The following is an 18,242-nucleotide window of genomic DNA, read 5'->3' on the forward strand; positions in this document are numbered from 1 at the left end:
TTTGCTTCCCAGGTTATTACGTACTTGGTTGTTTATCCACTTGCCAGTCTGCATGAGAGTTTAACTGAAATCAGAGACTTAGCCTCTTTGCTGGTCCATTCCTATGGCTTGGATTCAGTTTACATAAAGTGAGTGAAGCATGGAACCAGCAGAGATGTCCAGTAACTTTTAAGCAAGTAGAAGATACTCCAATTATTTATTTATTTTTTTAAAAGCAAGTGTGTTTAGTTCCAACTGGGGAAGTTAGATATTTGGTGGGAAGCCTGAGCTCGGACCAGGGGCAGCTTGAGCTGTATTTTTAAACACCTTCTCATCTCTGAAGTAAGTTCTTGTCTTGAACGCAGTCCTGCCTGTTCTCACATGAGGCTTCTTGTTTCTGTAAACCACATGTTTTCTAAGACTGAAGCACTTCAAGTAAAAGCAAATGATGGAAGAAGGAGATAAAGCGCAGGGACTGGGTGAAGGTGCAGGCAGCAGAGAGCTTCGCAGACACCAGAGCCATGAGGAAAGCTGCCTGTAGTGGTTCCTGCTTTCAGTCCCAGCACCGAGGCCTCAGAGGCTGATGGCTCCCAGGGCTCCCTGGCCAACCGGCTTGCTTACCGTAGTCAGTGAACTCCAGGCCTGTAAGAGACACTGTCTCAGGGAACAAGATGAACGGTGACCACACCCACCCCAACACGCACGCACACATGCAGTAAAGGCACATTTTTCTTATTTTAATGACTGGAGAAAAAATTATGTTGTTCTTTCGTATCCATTTTGTTTTCTTGAGGCTGGGTCTCATTAGGTAGCCCTTGTTGACGTGGAACTCTCCATGTAGATCAGACTGACCTCAGACTTGGGACAGTCCTCTTGCATCTTGGGTTGCACTGCAGGCATGCGCCACTATGTCCAGCTTTTTTTTTTTTTTTTTTTTTTTTAGACAGTAGTTTAAGCTGTTGACAGATTGGCCTCCAGCTCTCCAGCTCCCTGTGGAATCTCACTGCATGCTCCAGGGTAGTCTCCAGGTAGATTTCCAAAATGCTTGGGCTGTGATTGTGTACCACCATGACTGACTTAAACGCCACACTTTTTTTTTCCTTTCAGTACTTGGGCTTGAACCTCTGGCCTTGCATTTCAAGACAAGCACCTCACCACTGAACCACACCCCCGACCCCCCTCCTATTCTTAGTGAGGAAAATGAGGCCCATAGGAAATGTGAGCCTAGGAAACATTCTCTGTCCAAGACCACTTGCTCCAGCAATCAGGGCTGGACCAGAACTCCGCTTCCAGATGTCCGGCTGGAGGCTCCTCCCAGCCTGCAAGTTCTTCCATCTTCAGAATCTGCTCACTTCTAGTCTCTACATGAGAAGAGCCTTTTTTTTTAGGTACCCCCAAAGTAGTTGTAATACCACATATCCATCCCAACTTGCCTCTTTTATTTGCTAAGCGTGTTTAAACATAGATGACTGCCACACACTGGAGCCCAGGTCTCGAACTTGGTGTCCTCCCCAGTTCTGGGATTGTGGGCATATCCACGCTCAGATTTTAGCCTTCAGCAGTGTTAGCGCTGCTCACTGCCATGTAGCCCACCCACCCCTGGCATCTCCATCCAGCCCCGCCCCCCCCATCACAGGACGCATCCCCCGGACTCTGTCCAAACTCGTTTCAGGAAGGCTCACACCTCCGTGGTGGTTGTGCTCTCCCAGGACTAGGAAGTGAGTTGTGTGTGGGATTTGCTCACCTGACCCACACAGATGATCCTACTCCAGTATACTTTTGGAAATCCCACACACCTTTCTGCCCCTGAGGAAAACTTTCTTCCTGGGGCTGGATTCAGTGCTGTGTTTAATCTTGAGCATGTGAGGATGAGTCACCTTGGAGAGGTGGGCAGCTGTGCACTGCTCTCAGACCTTCCAACTCTGCTTTAGCTTTTGAAATCCAAGACCTTGGAGTGTAAGGTCTAACACGGAGGCTCCGTTTAAAGCCTGGGGGAGGTGGTGAAATTTTCCTTTCTTCTTTCCTTTTTTTTTTTTTTATCCCCCAGCAGCAGTGCTTTCCTGCTGCAAGTGAAGCTGCGTAGCTTGGGCTCTGAAATGCAGGCTATGTCTGGAATGTCAGTTCAGACCAAAGCAGATGTTTCTCTGGGGAGGCAGGGAAAGAAGGATCGACAACTTTAGGACAGCCGGAGTTTGCACACATAGCCTAAGTGAGCAGAGTGACTGGCTGTGTTGTGGTTTCACGGTGTCCCCCAGCCTTGCTGGGTTCATGAGATACCGTGGGATGTGCTTCACTGTCTTGGTGCTCTCCCTTGCTGTCCCTGCACCTCTGTCTGCGCATTTGTAGCTGCTCCTCCCATCTCTTCCTTTGCAGTTGCAGCCCAGTTCACCGAGACATAATTTGAAAAGTTTGCCGTCGTTATCCGGGGCCTTCGAATCTCTAGGGTAGTTTCACGGAATGTAAATCATTAATGACTTTTTATACCAGTAGAGCAAAGTGTGAAGGCCAGTGACTGATCCCCAAAGGAAAACCTGGAGCTGTCCCTCCTAAGAGCTTGTCTTAGGCTGGCAGTTGTCCAGCCAGCGTCCGTCATCCTGCCTAGCAAGTGTTGGGCACGCCTGTTTAAGTCTGCGCAGGTTCACTTCCCACAGAGCAAAGGAAGGAGGTGTGTGTGATGTGGGCCCTGGGCTAACCTCATTAACATATTTTGAATAACTGTGTTGGAATGTGTGCCAGCTTTGCAAGGCCTTTGGAAACCCGCCAGGCAGCAGTGGGAGTTTTGGAGAGAAGTGGAGAGGGGAGCATGCTGTCTTTTTTCTTCTGGTTCCCGGAAGGGGAGGACTTTAGGATATGCCTTGAAGACTGTTGTCCCACTCTCCTCACAACCTGTTTCTGGTTTTTGTTTTCTTTTGTTTCAGTTCTGATTAAATTCGGGTTGTCTCTTTCTACCACTTTTTCTTTGAATATGGGGTGGCACTGTGTAACCCGCGCCGACTTAGAGCTCACTCTAGACCAGGCTACAGTGGATCCACCTGCTTCCGCCTCCTCCCGAGTGCTGGGATTACAGGAGTGATTTTACCGCACCCGGATTTTTTATTTAATCATTTTAAACAGTGCCACAGGAGATTGGTAATCCGACCTTTGTCCAGCAGGTTTGATACTTTTTCTGGGAGGACGACCTTCTCTCAGGGTTTGTGTGTGTGAGATCATAAATGCTTGTACCAGGACAGACAGGATAAGCTAGGGGCCCTGTAGAGTGATGCTCACATCATAAAGAGGCCGCGTGAAGATGTGGCCTGGGATCTGTGTTTGTCCAGATACTTTCTTGACGTTTCTTTGACAAAAGAGAAGACTTCTAGATGTTTTCATTTACAGTGGGTTTGCTGCTGTTGTTTGTGTATTTGGGGGGTAGCAGGTGTAAAGATGGGGCACAGGAGGCAGATCTGGGGAGCACTGCAGTGAAGGGTGACTGGTGATGACTCGTACCACAGTGTGGTGGTTTCTCTAGCTAGGTGCCCACTCCTACCCCTTCTATTTTATACTTTTCTCTTTCCCGCGCTAGGGTTTCTCACGCGTGGGGCAGACCTGTTGCTGGACTGACTGTCTTCCCAGCTCATGCTTGCACTTTGGGATGGAATGTTCCTGATTAGTGACAGCAGTCCTGCCCTATCAAAGATGAGGAAATGAAGCTAAGGGCCTGTTAGGCAGGTGAGGCAGGAAGATTGGGAGTTTGAGGATAGCCTAGTCTGTCTGGCCAGACCTTGTTTCTGATCACCCTCATCATCATCTCCGTCATCATCACAGTAATGAAATATTTGAAAAGGTACTTTAGTAGGCTCCCCGAGGGGCTGGAGAGATGCTCAGTGGTTAAGAGCACTGGCTCTTGCAGAGGACCTGGGTTCAGTTCCCAGCACCCACCTTCATGGTGGTTTACAGCTGTGATCCAGGGGATCTGATGTTCTCTTCTGACCTGTGGCACCGGGTGGTGCACATACATGTAAGCAAAAACACTCACACACATAAAATAAAATAAATCTAAATAATAGGCTCTCCAGAAATGGAGTCCTCTATCCGTTTGGGGGCTTTGCTTTTTCTTTTATCTTTTCAAAACTGGTTTTTAATACTTGTTAGTTTGGTTTTTCAAGACAGGGTTTCTCTGTGTATCCCTAGCTATCCTGGAAGCTCAGTAGACCAGGCTGGCCTTGAACTCACAGAACTCCGCCTGCCTCTGCCTCCAGAGTGCTGGGATTAAAGGCGTGTGCTTCTTTAATACTTGTTTTTTGATAAAGGGATGTCACGTAGCCCAGGATGGCCTTGAACTCCTGACCCTATGTCTCAGCCTTCTGATTTGTCTCATACGTACCACCATGATTTTTTTTTCAATCATGTAATGTATCAGAAATAGGGAAAAACAAATTTGATTATTACTTTTTAAAAAGCCTTTCTAAGGAGGGTGTACTTAAGTTGGAGATGTAGTTTATTGGACTGTCCTGCAGAAAGCCCTGAGTTCAATCCCTAGCTCCCTGTAGATTGAACATAGTGGTCCATACATGTAATCTTAGCTCTCAGAACATTGGAGTGTAAAGGTCCACAAGTTCGGGGTTATTCTTGTGTGTATACAGAGTTTAAAGTTAGCCTACATGATATCCCATGCCCCCCCAAACTTCCTTTTAGAATTGAGTATCTAGGGAAGAACCCTAATCCCATACATTAAGTTCCTCAGTGTTCCTATTTTTATTTACTTAATTTGAAATGGGAAATATGAAATTGAAAAACTGTGTCCCAGACTGATATATCACTCCCTAGATAGCCCAGGCTAGCCTCAAACTCTGACGTTCCTCCTCCCACTTACTCTCCCAAATGCTGGGATTATCAGCCACTGTGCCTGGAAGCCCAGCATTTTTAATAGATATATTTAATATATATTTATGTTTCAGTCCTATTTGTAACTAATGAGCTTTTAAGTTTCTAGGTTGAAATAATTGTCTGGCAGCCTTTCTTTTGTTGAACGTCAGCGCTTGGCTTGTAATTTTGTCAATAATGCCTGTGATTCGCGTGCTTGTGTGACCACCGTCTGCAGTTAAGACGGGAAACATAACTGTAGTTTTTTCCTAACTTTTCCCAGTGGGCTTATAACAGACTTGAAAACATTACAAGCCATTGTGATCTCCACGAAGTGATGTGAGTTGGCAAACACCTCAGATACCATCTCCGGAAGTCCTTCGTCTTTTGGGGTAGAATGGCTGTGGTTTCATTTGTGGATCGTCCTCAGATTAGCTTCTACAGGGATCTTTGAGAAATGTTACCAGTTCCACTGCTTTGCTGTCTCTTCAACACTCAGGAAGGTGGTCCATGTAAAAATCCTGCAGCAAGCGTATGCTTGAAACCTAGACAATTTAGACAGGTCAGAAGAGAAAGAACGCTGGTGAAACTGGAGCCCTGGCCCCTGGCCCGCACTTAAACTGATAGCGTGCTGGTGGGGGGAGAAGAAACTAATGACTGATAATCTCTCCAGAATGCTTTTTACTGTTATCAGACCCACGGAAGAGTTATTCAGGGGGTGTGCCAGATTTCGAAGACTAAATGCCTTTTGTCTCACAGGATCGTTGTTGGCTGGCAGCAGCTTTGTCGATGTTTGTGGCCTCACCGCGGCCTCTTCATTGGTGTTTGAGTGCTCCACGTTTTAGCTGTAAAGGCACAGAAGTGAGGTCGGAGGAGAGATGCTGCCTTCAGGTGCAGTGCGCTTTGGCTCCCTCAGTCCTTGTCCTGACTTGCCTGTCCCACGGGCGGGCGGCCGGCTCCCTGGTACTTTGTATAATTCAGACTGGCTTGTCCTGTTTGGTTGGTTTGTTCTAAACTGCAGAGCTAAGTAAATATGTGATAACATTTTAAATGGTATTAGAAGTTAAACAGTACTTGGCCAGAGACGACTGAAGGGCCCGTGGCCAGGTGCCCAGAGACTACCTCCTTTGGGTCAGTTTCCGGTTCCTTTGCCTTACAGGAACTAAGTGGGAAACTGTAGTAAGGAAGGCCTGGTCAGGTGACGACACCTTCCACACGAGACGTGCAGGTCTCATGCCTGATACTGCGAATGCCCGGGGCTAAAAACAGGTAGCTGCTAACTGTGCCACCTCAAGAGTTGCACCCATGGCAGCAGCATTCTCTTCTGCCTGTGCCCTCTGTGAAGACAGGGAAGGCTGGGGGGGACCCGCTGTGTAGGCAAGTGTTTAGTGATGGCCATCTGAGTGACACTGTGTTCCCTCAACTATAGGGTCACTCTAGAAGTTTCCCAGAATAACACCGTCCTTGATAAGGTCGTGAAGGGCATGTCTGATGGGACTGTGTGCCCCTGCCGGTGTATGTGCTTTCCTGGACTCCGGAAGATTATGGCTCTAAGATCCAAAGTAGAAGCCCAGTGCTGACCCTTATAGGCTCACGGTCTGTTCAGAGACAGGGAACTCTTCGAAGATCTCAATTTAGCAGCAACCTGTGTCCCCACCCCCACCTCCGGTGAGTCACTCTTAGTTTGAAATACCCTGAAAGAGCCTCCACTTCTGTAGGTCAGGCAGGTTGCAACCTGCCTGACTGCTTAGCATCGCTGGTGCTGAATGGTTATAGAGAGAAGAGGAAATGGCCAAAACTGCGTGGCCTTGTACGGATGATGTAACTGTAGGTCTGGATCCCGGACAGACTGGTCCTTTGTGTGAAAAGGTTTCCCACTCCCGTCTTACTCTTGAATAGTGAAGGAGGTGATAAGCCTGTGTTTGTTATACCCGTTAAAAAAAGCAATCAGTTCTGGAACTGGGTGGTTTTCAAACAGTTTATTTTTCTGATTCTAGTTTTTTTTCTTTTTTTAAAGCACTTTCCTGTTTTAAATTTGCTTCTGTTATTTGAGATTGAGAAACTACTTTTCTATAGTTTGTTGTTGTTGTTATATCCCCGAGACGGGTTTTCCCCGTGTAGCCCTGGCTGTTCTGAAAATCTCTCTGTAGACCAGACTGGCCTCAGACTCAGAGATCTGCCTGCCTCTGCCTCCAGAGTGCTGGGGTTAAAGGTGTGCACCACCACTACCTGACTACTTTTCTCTATTCTTTAAAAAAATTTAAAATTAATAGTTTTTACTCTTTGAAAGTTTCCTATTTATACAACTTTTACACTTATTTGTGTGTGTGTGTGTGCACAGTCTCTCTCTCTCTCTCTCTCTCTCTCTCTCTCTCTCTCTCTCTCCTGTGTGTCTGTGTGTTGGCTGCCATGCCTGTTGAGGTCAGGGTAATTTGTGGGAGGCAGTCCTCTCCTTCCACCATGTGGATTCCAGAGGTTGAACTCGGTTCTTCAGGTTTAGTGACAAGCACCTTTACCCACAGAGCCATCTTGCCGGGCCCACTTTGCTTTTTTCTGTGTTCGTGAACTGAGGGTTAGGGCTGGCGAACCTCCATTGGTGCACTGGCTGCCTTTCAGTGGGTAACTGTCAGAGGACAAAGTGGAAAATAAAACAAAGGCTGGGATAAGGAGTTCTCCCTGGACATTGATGAAGTAGCTGCAGCAGCGAGAATGTGAGGGCTGGCTGGCAGCGTGAGCTCCTTTTCCTGTCAGTCCCTTCCCCAAACCCTCTCCCTCCCTCCTGCTAAAAGAAGCTCTCTTGCAAGTTGTTTCTTCTCGGAATCCTGATGCTTGCTTTCCGAGGAAAGTTTCTCACGTGCCAGAGTTTTGTTTTTCATGTGACCTCTTGTAGCAACTTGGATCTTACTGGAAAGATTTTTTTTTTTTTGTTTTTTTGACACAGGGTTTCTCTGTAGCTTTGGAACCTGTCCTGAAACTAGCTCTTGTAGACCAGGCTGGCCTCGAACTTACGAAGATCCACTTGCCTCTGCCTCCTGAGTGCTGGGATTAAAGGTGTGCACCACCACCACCCGGCCCACCGGAAAGACTTTTTAAAGTGCATTGGTAAATGTCTTGGTAATAAACCAGAAGGAACATTTAGTATAGACTTTGATACAGTTTAGTTACAGAGACTAGGAGACCAGCACACTAAAGGCAAAATGCACTTCCGTTTAGAGCCAGTCAGAGCTCCATGAAGCTGGTTGCTGCTCTGTTCTGTCAGGTCACCAGAAGTCTCTGCTCCTCGCTGACCCCTCTCAGTGGAGCAACATCATTAACAGGAAAGCAAACTTAAGCTTTGGGGCTGGACATGTAGCTCAGTGGTAGATGAGTGCATCAGAGCCCCTGGATCAAAACTCAGCACTAACAAAAGCAAAACAAGTTTTCTTTGTTTGTTTTTAGAGGGCTTTTGATGTGATCAGCTGTCAAATATACAAAAATGCTCTTTTAAAGAAAAATTATTTTCATTTATGTGTATGTGTGTCTCCGTGTGAGTGTATGCCACGTGTGTGCAGGAGCCTGCAGAGGCCAGAAGAGGGCGTCAGAACTTCCCAGAGTTCAAGCTGCAGGTAGATGTGGACGCTGGGCACTGAAGCCACTGAGCTATCTCTTAGCCCATAGGTGTGTTCTGAGGGACGAGGCATTGTGTCTTTCCATCTGATTGGGAAAAACAAATCTTATTCTTTTAGTTTTTGGTTCTTTTTGCCATAGGGTCTTGTTTCTGTAGCCCAGGCTAGCTTTGAATTTGCAGTTTATCCCAGTCTAGCCTCCAACTCTGCATCCTCCTGCCTCAGGCTGACCCACATCATAGATGATTGCTACAAAACCACTATGGTAGTATGTTCATCCTTACGTTGATTTCAAGAAATGATCCAGAAATGCCAGTAACCTCTGACTCAGCAACTTATGGACTCTGACTAAAATGATTCATTGCTTGTGTTTGCTCTGAAAACTTAACAGTGGCTTTGACCAAAGCAATAAGCTTGTTACCTGATGTGGAATATCAGTTACAAGTTGAATTTGTACGCAACATAAATCTCTACTTTAATCAGAGGGAGAGAGGTTCTTTCTTCTTCCTCCCTCCCTCCCTCCCTCCTTTCCTTCCTTTCTCTCCCTTCCCTCCCCCTTCCCTCCCTCCCTCCCTCCCTCCCTCCCTCCCTCCCTCCCTCCCTCCCTTCATTCTGGGACTGGGTATTAGGTAGCTCATAATCTTTCTGGGAAATCCCAGGACCTGCCATGGAAGCTTGTCCTCTAGGAACAGTGTGGTTAGACTGGCCCAAGGAACATCACAACCACCTTGAGGGCCATGACCATAGGTCCCACATCCTACATTGCCCACACCAGTGACATGAGACAGGACCCCCACCCCAACTGCCTCCCACCCCAACCCCTGACACAGATTTTTGTTTATCGTTATCACTGATGCTTCTTACTTTAGATAACTTTTAAAATTACATTTAAAAAGTTATCTAAAGCGGGGTAGGCTTGCCACAGTGTGTGCACAGAGGTGAGTGGGCAATTTTTGGGAGACTGAGTTCTCTCCCTCTTTCCACCATGTAACCTGGGGAAAGAACCCAGGTCATCAGACTGAATGGGACATGGGCTCTCTGGGTAGAGCCAGTGGGCTGAGTCTTGTTCCTGCACTTTAGGTTAGAGAGTCAACGAGAAAACGATTATCTGGGGCTTTCGTTTTTGCAGTTAATGATTTTCTGGTGTAGGAAGGGAGTCAGACATTGGATAACACAAAATATCAACTCCATCACATCTGGCATGTTGGTGGCATGTAGAAACACAGAAGAATCATATCTCCATTACATGTAGCATGTGGCAGCATGTAGATAAAAAAATAAAGATCTACAGTCTTACAATACTTTAATTATAAAAAATATCTGGCCAGTGAGATTGTCTAGGAAGTAAAGGAGCTTCCTATGAAGCCTGTGGGCCTGAATTCAGTCCTGAACTCACATGCAGAAGAAACTTCCTGCAAATGGTCCTCTGACCTTTGCCCACCCTATAATAACCCCACACAATAAATAACTAATTTGAAAAACATAAAGTGTCTATTAATAGTAATGAGAAAAATGCAGTGACCTCATAGTTTTCAATAGTCTCATATCAGCACCCACAAACACAGGAGTAGCTGCTACATGCTGGACAACTGTGAATTTGGGGCATCCCACACCAAGGATGATGTAAGCTGTGAACACAGTGGGCTCTGTGGTCCTCTGGGGTGGCTGTCCTGGGCTGTTCAACCCCCTCCCACTTCCTCTGGGTGGAATATACAATCCTTGAGTTCCAAGGGGCACCTCCTTTAGGGTACCAACCCTTACAGCACCCAGACTGTACCCTGCTGGAACGTGGACAGTTCAGTGGTGTGCCTGACATGTGCTTTCCACACCAGCTGAACCCTTCGTGAGCCCTGTAACTGTGGGGGTAGAGTAGAGCCATGGTGGCTCAGTGACTCCCCACTGGCAAGCCCTCCAGAGAGGCTAGGTTGGATCGATATGTTTGTTTGTTTGTTTTTGTAATCTAGAAAACACCTCTGAAAAATAAACGCCATTGCTCCCTTCTTTATACAGGAAACTGATGTTCAGAATAGGTCCCCAACCTGTCACACCGTTGGGATGTGGCAACATGTGTGTCTGCTCCAAAACTTTTCTCTGGCCTTTGAGTCAGCTTTCTCTGCACAGGAATCTTTTAGAGGGGTACAGATGTCCTCCCTGACTAAGAGTAGACAGTTTCCAGTGTGTTTCTGTGTGATGTACCTTAATCCAAGATTTTATCTTTTACCCGGAGTTGCAAGACCCTGCCAGTCACCAGAAAGTGACAGGAACCAGCTATGGACTCTGGAGTCACAGGCTGAAAGAGTCCCTGAGCTTTGGGTCTAGAGGAGGTTGCGCAGAAGGAATCCATCCATTCCACAAGAGAGGAGAAAAGTCACCAGAACACTGGTTCAGGGGCAAGTTTAGACAAGGAGGAAGCGTCAGAAGGTCATTGCTAACTCGGCAGGAGGAGGACCAGAATGGGAACCTGTGAGGGACCAGAGCACACTTTTAAAAGGAGAGTGGACAGTGGCCAGGGGCTTGGGGGAAGGCGGGGTGACCTGACCAAGCAGGAAACTATGCTGATGTATAATTTCTCTGCCTACCTTCCCCCTCTAAATCAGTGCAGCAATGAAAAAAACAAACAACAAAACAACAACAGACCCTGTGTTATTCTTCGTCAGGCTCAATTTTGTGCTGGATTTTCCAGTGGGGTCACTTTTTGTCCCCTTTGGCTTTGGGTGCTGACCCTCTGCACATTCTAGGTGAACTCGGGTGTCCCTGCCATACCCCACACTGTACCTTTAGGTGGCCTTCCTGTAAGAATAACTGGTCTCTTCTACGGCTCCGTCCACATCTCCACTCGGAGCCCGCCTGCCATCTCCCTTCTGACCTGGAAGGCCTTGTAGTGACTTCCATCCTGTTCCTTGCAGGAACCATTGGAATTCACGTTGTAAAGGATGATGATTTAGATGCGGCTTCTTGTTGTTGGAGGGGTTTCTGTCCTACCCGGTCCCTGTAGTCATTAAGTCCCAAAGAAATCACACAGAGGTTTACATTAACTATAAACTGATTGGCCCAGTATCTCAGGCTTCTTATTAACTCTTACAACTTATATTAGCCCATTATTCTTATCTGTGTTAGTCATGTGGCTCAGTACCTTATTCAGTACCTTATTTGGTGGGGCAGTCCCATCTTGCTGCTTCTGTGGTCTGGTCAGGACTGTAGAGGAATGGGCTTTCTCCTTCCCAGAATTCTTCTGTTCTCATTGACCTGCCTCTACTTCCTGTCTAGTTGTCCCGCTTCTACTTCCTGCCTGGCTACTGGCCAATCAGCATTTATTTAAAATATAATTGACAGACCATTGTCCCACACCAGCTTCTGGGCAGGGGCCATGCATGGCTCAGGGGTTAAGTGTACAAGTTGCTTTTCTAGAGGACCAGTTTGGTTCTCTGCATCCACATGGCTGCCCATAAGCATCTGTAACCCCCGCTCTCTTCAGGCTTCCGGGACCACCAGCCATGTACACAGAGCACAGACAGACTTGCAGGTAAACACCCAGACCCAGAAAACTAAAAACTTGAATAAATAACTTAGAAACTATAAAAGTGGCTAGCTAGAGTATTGTGATCGCCCCCTGTAGAGAGAACTGCAGAGCGCTTGGGTCTGGAATAAGAATACCTGTACCCGCGGCTTCTGTAATTCTCCATCCAAGTAATCATAGGTAGAAAATACTTGGAAAAAGTTTTCATCTCTACTGTATATGCACAGGCTCTATTTTACCTTAATAAAATATTTATATGTATTACTAGAATTAGCCAGAATCAGAAAGCAGCCACTTTCTTCCCTGCTCAATAAAGGATCTCTGTGAACAGAGGTGTTTGGTGTGGTTTGTGCCTAATCAGGGGTCTGGAGGGAGCCTGGACTCCGACTGTGCGGGAGCCCTTCCAGGTTCTGGTAATCAAAGGTTGTGAGGCCTGCACCCATTGAACAATCTTAGTAGCCCCGCTCTGTGAATTTCTATGTTAGCTTTTTTTCATAGTAAAAAGACAAAGACACATCAAGAAACTGACATAAAAATAAAACGATGGTGACTTAAAATCCAGATATGTTCACTTTGAAAGTCACGTGATATTCCACAAAGATTAATGTATACATGGTAGGAATACATACTTTTGGCTGTTTTTATTAAAAGATTTATTTATTTATTTATTTATTTATTTATTTATTTTGCATACAATGTTTTGTTAACATGCACACACCAGAAGAGGGCACCAGATCTCATTATCAATGGTTGTGAGCCACCATGTGGCTGCTGGGAATTGAACTCAAAACCTCTGGAAGAGCAGACAGTGCTCTTAACCTCTGAGCCATCTCTCCAGCCCCTGGTTTTTGTTTTTTTAAAAATGTTTTCTTGTAGTCTGTGTTCTTTTTGCAACAATTGTGTTTTTCTTTCATTCCACCTTCATACATGTGCATGCACACAGCCACAGTATGCCTTTAGATTCAGGCGTGTATTTGAGAGGCTTAGACTTCTCTAGGTCAGTCACCTCTGTGTATCCTCTACTCCCCCACCCCATACCCCGTGCATCTCTGTGTAATAGTGGGAGCTGGATGTGGGACATCTGTATTTTCATGCGAAAACTCTGCTGGTCTTTACAAAATAGATTTAAAATTTCCTGAAGCAAATTTACATGAACCTTTTATTTTTATATCTTTATTTTTTGAGTTTTCTGAATTGTGGTGGGCTGTGTGGAGCTAGTCGTTTTTTCCCACTCAATCTTGAGACTCAGGTTATCCAGCTAATTGCCAATCTTCCTCCTCCTCCACCTCTTCCTCCCCTCTCCCACCTCTTTCTCCCCTCCCCCTTCTCATCCCCCACCTCTTTCTCCCCTCCCCCTTCTCATCCCCCACCTCTTTCTACCCTCCCCCTTCTCCTCCCCCCACCATCTCTTCCTCTTCTCCTCCTCCTCCCCATCTCCCCTTCTCCTTTTAGCACTGTGGATCACATCTTTGAACAACACACCCTCCTGTTAATGGCTAGCTTTTATTTGAAGTAAAGCCTGTAAATCACCAAGCGGTGGTAGCACACGCCTTTAATCCCAGTGCTTGGGAGGCAGAGTCAGGCGGATCTCTGTGAGTTCGAGGCCAGCCTGGTCTACAGAGCTAGTTCCAGAACTGCTAGGGCTGTTGCACAGAGAAATCCTGTCTCAAAAACAAAACAACCCCCCCCCCCAAAACCTGTAATTCAACTAGTATGGATGCTCCTGGCAAGTAAAGCTGATGCCTGCTTCCTCCCAGAATCTGGGGTGAAGCCAGCACTGTTCCCATGTAGGAGCTTTCATTCTTTCAGTGGTCAGCACCTGCTCACGTGAATTCCCAAGTCCGTACGTGAGGAGTTTGTTTCTGTGAGTGTGGGAATGCACTCTTTTGCTTTCTGTGTTTGCTGTGGGTGTGTACATTTATAGTAGTTGTCTGTCCTGTTTCCACCATCATGTTTGCCTGCTCACTCATGCATGCAGCTCCGTATTAGAGTACTGCTTACTTCTCTGCGGCTAATGATAAACCTCGTATTTTGAGTTTCTTATCCAACATCAGAGCAGTTTCTTTTAATATGAAACTTGATCTTCTTTGGAATCTGGTTCCCATAATTATGAGAAATTGAAACCTCACACTGAGAGACAAGTTCTGTTTGAGTGAAGGAACAGCCTGTAGTAAGGAGTTGGCTAGTTTGTTCCTGGTCACTTAGCCCCAAAGTAATCACACAGACACTGCATTAATTAAACCACTGCTTGGCCCATTAACTCTAGCCTCTTATTGGCTAACTCATATATTAATTTAACCCATTTCTATTAAGCTGTGTATTGCCAAGTGGCTGTGGCTCTCCAGCATCTGTCTCTGACTGGGCTACATGGCTTCTCTCTGACTCTGCCCTTCTTTCTCCCCGCATTCAGTTCTGTCTTCCCCACCTACCTAAGTTTTGCCCTGTTATAGGTCCAAAGCAGCTTCTATACTCATTAATGGTAATCACAGCACACAGAGGGAAATCCCACATCAACAGCCCATCAGTTATGGGCAATAACTGCTTCCAGGAGGCCGAGAGGTGCTAAAACGCTGGGCTGATGGGCAGACACCACACTAGGCCTTCTGCATGGGTGCTGGAGATGGAACTCAGGGCCTCACGCTTGTGCTGCAAGCGCCTTATTGATTGAGCCACCTCCACAGCTGTGAACTCTTTCCCCCATAACATAGCTACGCATTTAAGTAGTGGTTTCATCGATGGAAAAGATGATCAGCAACCAGATTTGGGAAAGTGAGCCTATTGAACAGAAACTGATGTCTTCTGTAAGTTGCTGGTCTTTTTCATATGGCATCAGAAGCATGTACGATGGAGCGCGGCCCCAGGGTGCTCTTACTTGGCTCATGGGAAAGGTGTTAGGCTCACTCTGAGAACATTTATTCAGATGTTGAACTTCATGTTGACTTTGCTTAACTTAACATTTCACTTTTCGTGTCCGAAGTGAACTTGATCTGGGGATGTAAAAGACAGCAAATTCATTTTTCTTTCCGGATGGTGTCTTAGGGCGAAGCAACTTAAACTGTTAGATGTTTCACACGCTTGTGTTCTGTGATCTGTGCACGTTGTGTTCTCCGCACACGTGGTTGTCAAGTGCAAGGTGGAGGAATCTGGTTATCTGCAGTTGGGTTTCAGCCACAGCTGCAGGTGTGTTGGAGGGAACACTGATGGTTGGCCCAAGTTTGGAATGAAACAAAAGATGGGGTCCTGTTTTGGTGCTAGATTACTTCCTGTGGTTATGCCCGAGAGAAAAGGAAACCACGGGCAGGACGGCAGCCCAGCTTGGGAAGAGGGAGAATCCAGATTCTTGGGGTTCTCTTGGTTTTTGTTTTCCCTACAGCAGATGTCAGGTCCCTTGGACTCTGCCATTTTTGGAGCAGATGATGCTGGCTGTGATTGTTTAAACGTAGACAGTGGGGTGACTGTGGAAAGGGCTGCCTTGCAGGAGCTCAAGCTGCTAACACAGAGCCCAACCAGGAGCCTTTACAAAACTGCAAGCCAGGAGCCAGCCCCCTCTCAGCTTCCCTCCCATCTTATCTCCCACCATTGTCGCCTGCCTTGTCAGCTCGGCCCCCCTCTGTGTCAAAGCAGCCTATAACCTGATGCTGCACAGGCTGGAGACTGGGTGGACACTGTCTAGCAGAGATGTCCTCTCAGATGGGGCAGCCTTGTCCTCCACATTGTACCATGGAGCGCTCGCTCTCTCTCTCTCTCTCTCTCTCTCTCTCTCTCTCTCTCTCTCTCTCTCTCTCTCAGAGGAATTGCTAACTCAAAGATGCTTGAAGTTACCCTGTCATGTATTCTAAAAACCACACCCACTCAACGTCCAGTTTAGTCTATTCAGTTAAAGGGAACGAGTTTATGCTCCAGGGACCCTCTGTCCTGATTCTGAGGAATCCCTGAAGAAAGTTTTCATTGACATCTGCCTCCTCTAACTTCTTTTCCAAGCCATTTTGTCATTTGTTTGTTTGTTTGGTGCAGGAGAGGGCAAGGTGCATGTACTACAGTGTGCGGTCCATGCAGAGGTCAGAGGTTGCCTTGTGGGAGTCAGTTCCTTCCTTCCACCATGTAGAATCGGGGGCTCCAGTTCAGGTTGTTGGTCTTGTCACCACGTGCCTCCATCCCCTGCCATCGCTCCTGGCCATGTGCTTCTCTTTCTTTTGGAGCTGCACAAGACAAGGCTACTTTTTTGTATCTGTCTATGGCTTTACAGACATTTTTGTTGTTTCTGTCATAGTCAACCGTTTATGCAGTTCGCTTCCTAAATATCTCGTGTGGGCATGATTTGTTCTTGGTGCCCAGTGTCGGACAGAGGCATCTTAGAGGGCGAGGACTGACTTTGAGCCAACGAACACGAAACGTGATGTCTGTTGGTGATAGCAGCGTTGACTAAGAGCAGTTAACCCTGGTCACAAGAGAAAACTGCTGAAATTGGGTTTCAGTTCATTATGAGTCAACCAGGTGATGCAGTTGCCAAGAGGCCCCGCTCCAGCCTCGGCTGCGGCATCATCCTGCCCTTGAATACTGGAGGTCCTGCGGGCCTTCTTCCTATCAAGCCAGACCTGGAGTGCTGCGGTTTACAGTTTGGAGAGACGACAGCAAACTAGAACGTGTTTGGGAGGGCTCCCCGTTCCAGCCCTCAGGTCGCTGAAGAGACCGTCACGTCCCTAGCCCCCGCAGTGCTCTGTACTTAACCTTCCCATTCCGGTCAATTTCTCTCACACACGATCTCTGTCTCTTTACTGCGGATAATTAATCCATTCCCACATCGCTGCTCTGAAATGTACCTGGTGTCTCCAGATGTGGCTTCTCCTTGGGTAATGCCATTTTGGCTTCCTTCCCTTGAACTAGTTTTTCTGTTTAGTAAGGTGGCTGAGGATTGAATTTCCTGTAAAAAAAAATAGAAGCAAAAGGCTGGTCTCATGATTCTCAGTCTTGTTAGGCCAGTTTCCTGCATTTCTCTCTGTACAGTTTATTCATGTGTACAGTGTACTGATCTCTCTTTCTCTGTGTCTTTCTTTCTTAAAGTGTAAGTTCATTGCTATTCATGCTTTATTCTCTGTCCAAATACAATTTTTTGCCAGGCGGTGGTGGCTCATGCCTTTAATCCCAGCACTTGGGAGGCAGAGACAGGTGGATCTCTATGAGTTTGAGGTCAACCTGGTCTATAGCGTGAGTCCAGGACAGCCAGAGCTGTTATACAGAGAAACCCTGTCTCAAACACCCCCCACAAAAAACACCCCAAAAAGCAAAAAAAACCAATTATATTTTGTAAAATATTTTTAATTTTTTTAGAAAATAGAATACAAAGATTCTGTTTTTGTTTAGTTTTATGTATGTGACTATTTAACTTTTATGTATGCTTTTATGTATGTACCGTGTAAATGGCTGGTACCAGTGGAGGACAGAAGAGGGTGTCATGTCTCCTGAACTGGAGTTACATATGGTTATGAGCTATTGTGTAGGTGCTATGGATTGAACTGGGGTCCTTGGGAAGAGCGGTCGGTGTTCTTAGCTCTCCAGCCCAAGTTCCTTTTGAATATTGTCTCTCATCTAACCTTGTCATCTGCAAAACTGATGAGGACAGTCTCGAGCTTCAGTGAGGTAATTAATGCAGTTGTGCCACGACATGGTGAAGTGAGAGCGGGTCATTCCCGAGAATGCCAGTCTCTAGTCTTCTTCCTTTAAGATGGCATTGTAGGGAGCTGGGGAGCTGGGGAGCTGGGGAGCTGGCTCTGTGAGTAAGAGCGTTTGCTGCCCTTGCTCCATGGTGACACACACAGCCACCTGTAACTCCTGCTCCAGGGGACCCAACCCCCTCTCCTGGCCACTGTGGGCTCCAGGCTGCATGTGGTGCCCAGACAGACGTGCAGGCAGACATGTGCATAAAATAAAAATGAATAAGTTCCTTTCACAAACCACAAACGACAACCAAAATAAAACATTTTTTTTAATGGCATGGCAGTAACTGTGAACAATCATGACTCTGCCGTCGGTGTCTTCATTTTATGTAAGCATTGTTTGTAGGGACTCCAGGGATAACCCTTTCCAGCATGAAGACCCCGCTTGATCCTTATTTAGAAAAATTGTGAAGGCAAGCCACCCTCCTTCCTGGCATTTTTCCTCTCGCTCTGGTAAACCTTAGAAGAAGGTAGGAGAGCGGCCCTGTGTGCCAGGAGCCCTGCTGCTGCGACTGGGGGCTACTGGGCCCTGGCCTGTTTATCTGACCTCTCATTAGGAGACAAATTTCTTTTTACGTTCAGTCT

The 18,242-nt window shown here is 46.7% G+C and overlaps 1 protein-coding gene across 9 annotated transcripts in view; it reads left to right on the top strand.

The window, feature by feature from the left end:
- The window catches only part of Gab1 (GRB2 associated binding protein 1), a 112,262-nt gene that overhangs the window by 19,182 nt on the left and 74,838 nt on the right, over positions 1-18,242 (top strand). The gene's annotated exons all lie outside the window — the stretch shown is intronic.

This window comes from Myodes glareolus, chromosome 22, assembly GCF_982192425.1.
Source record: "Myodes glareolus chromosome 22, mMyoGla1.1, whole genome shotgun sequence".
In the NCBI taxonomy this organism is placed as follows: Eukaryota; Metazoa; Chordata; class Mammalia; order Rodentia; family Cricetidae; genus Myodes; species Myodes glareolus.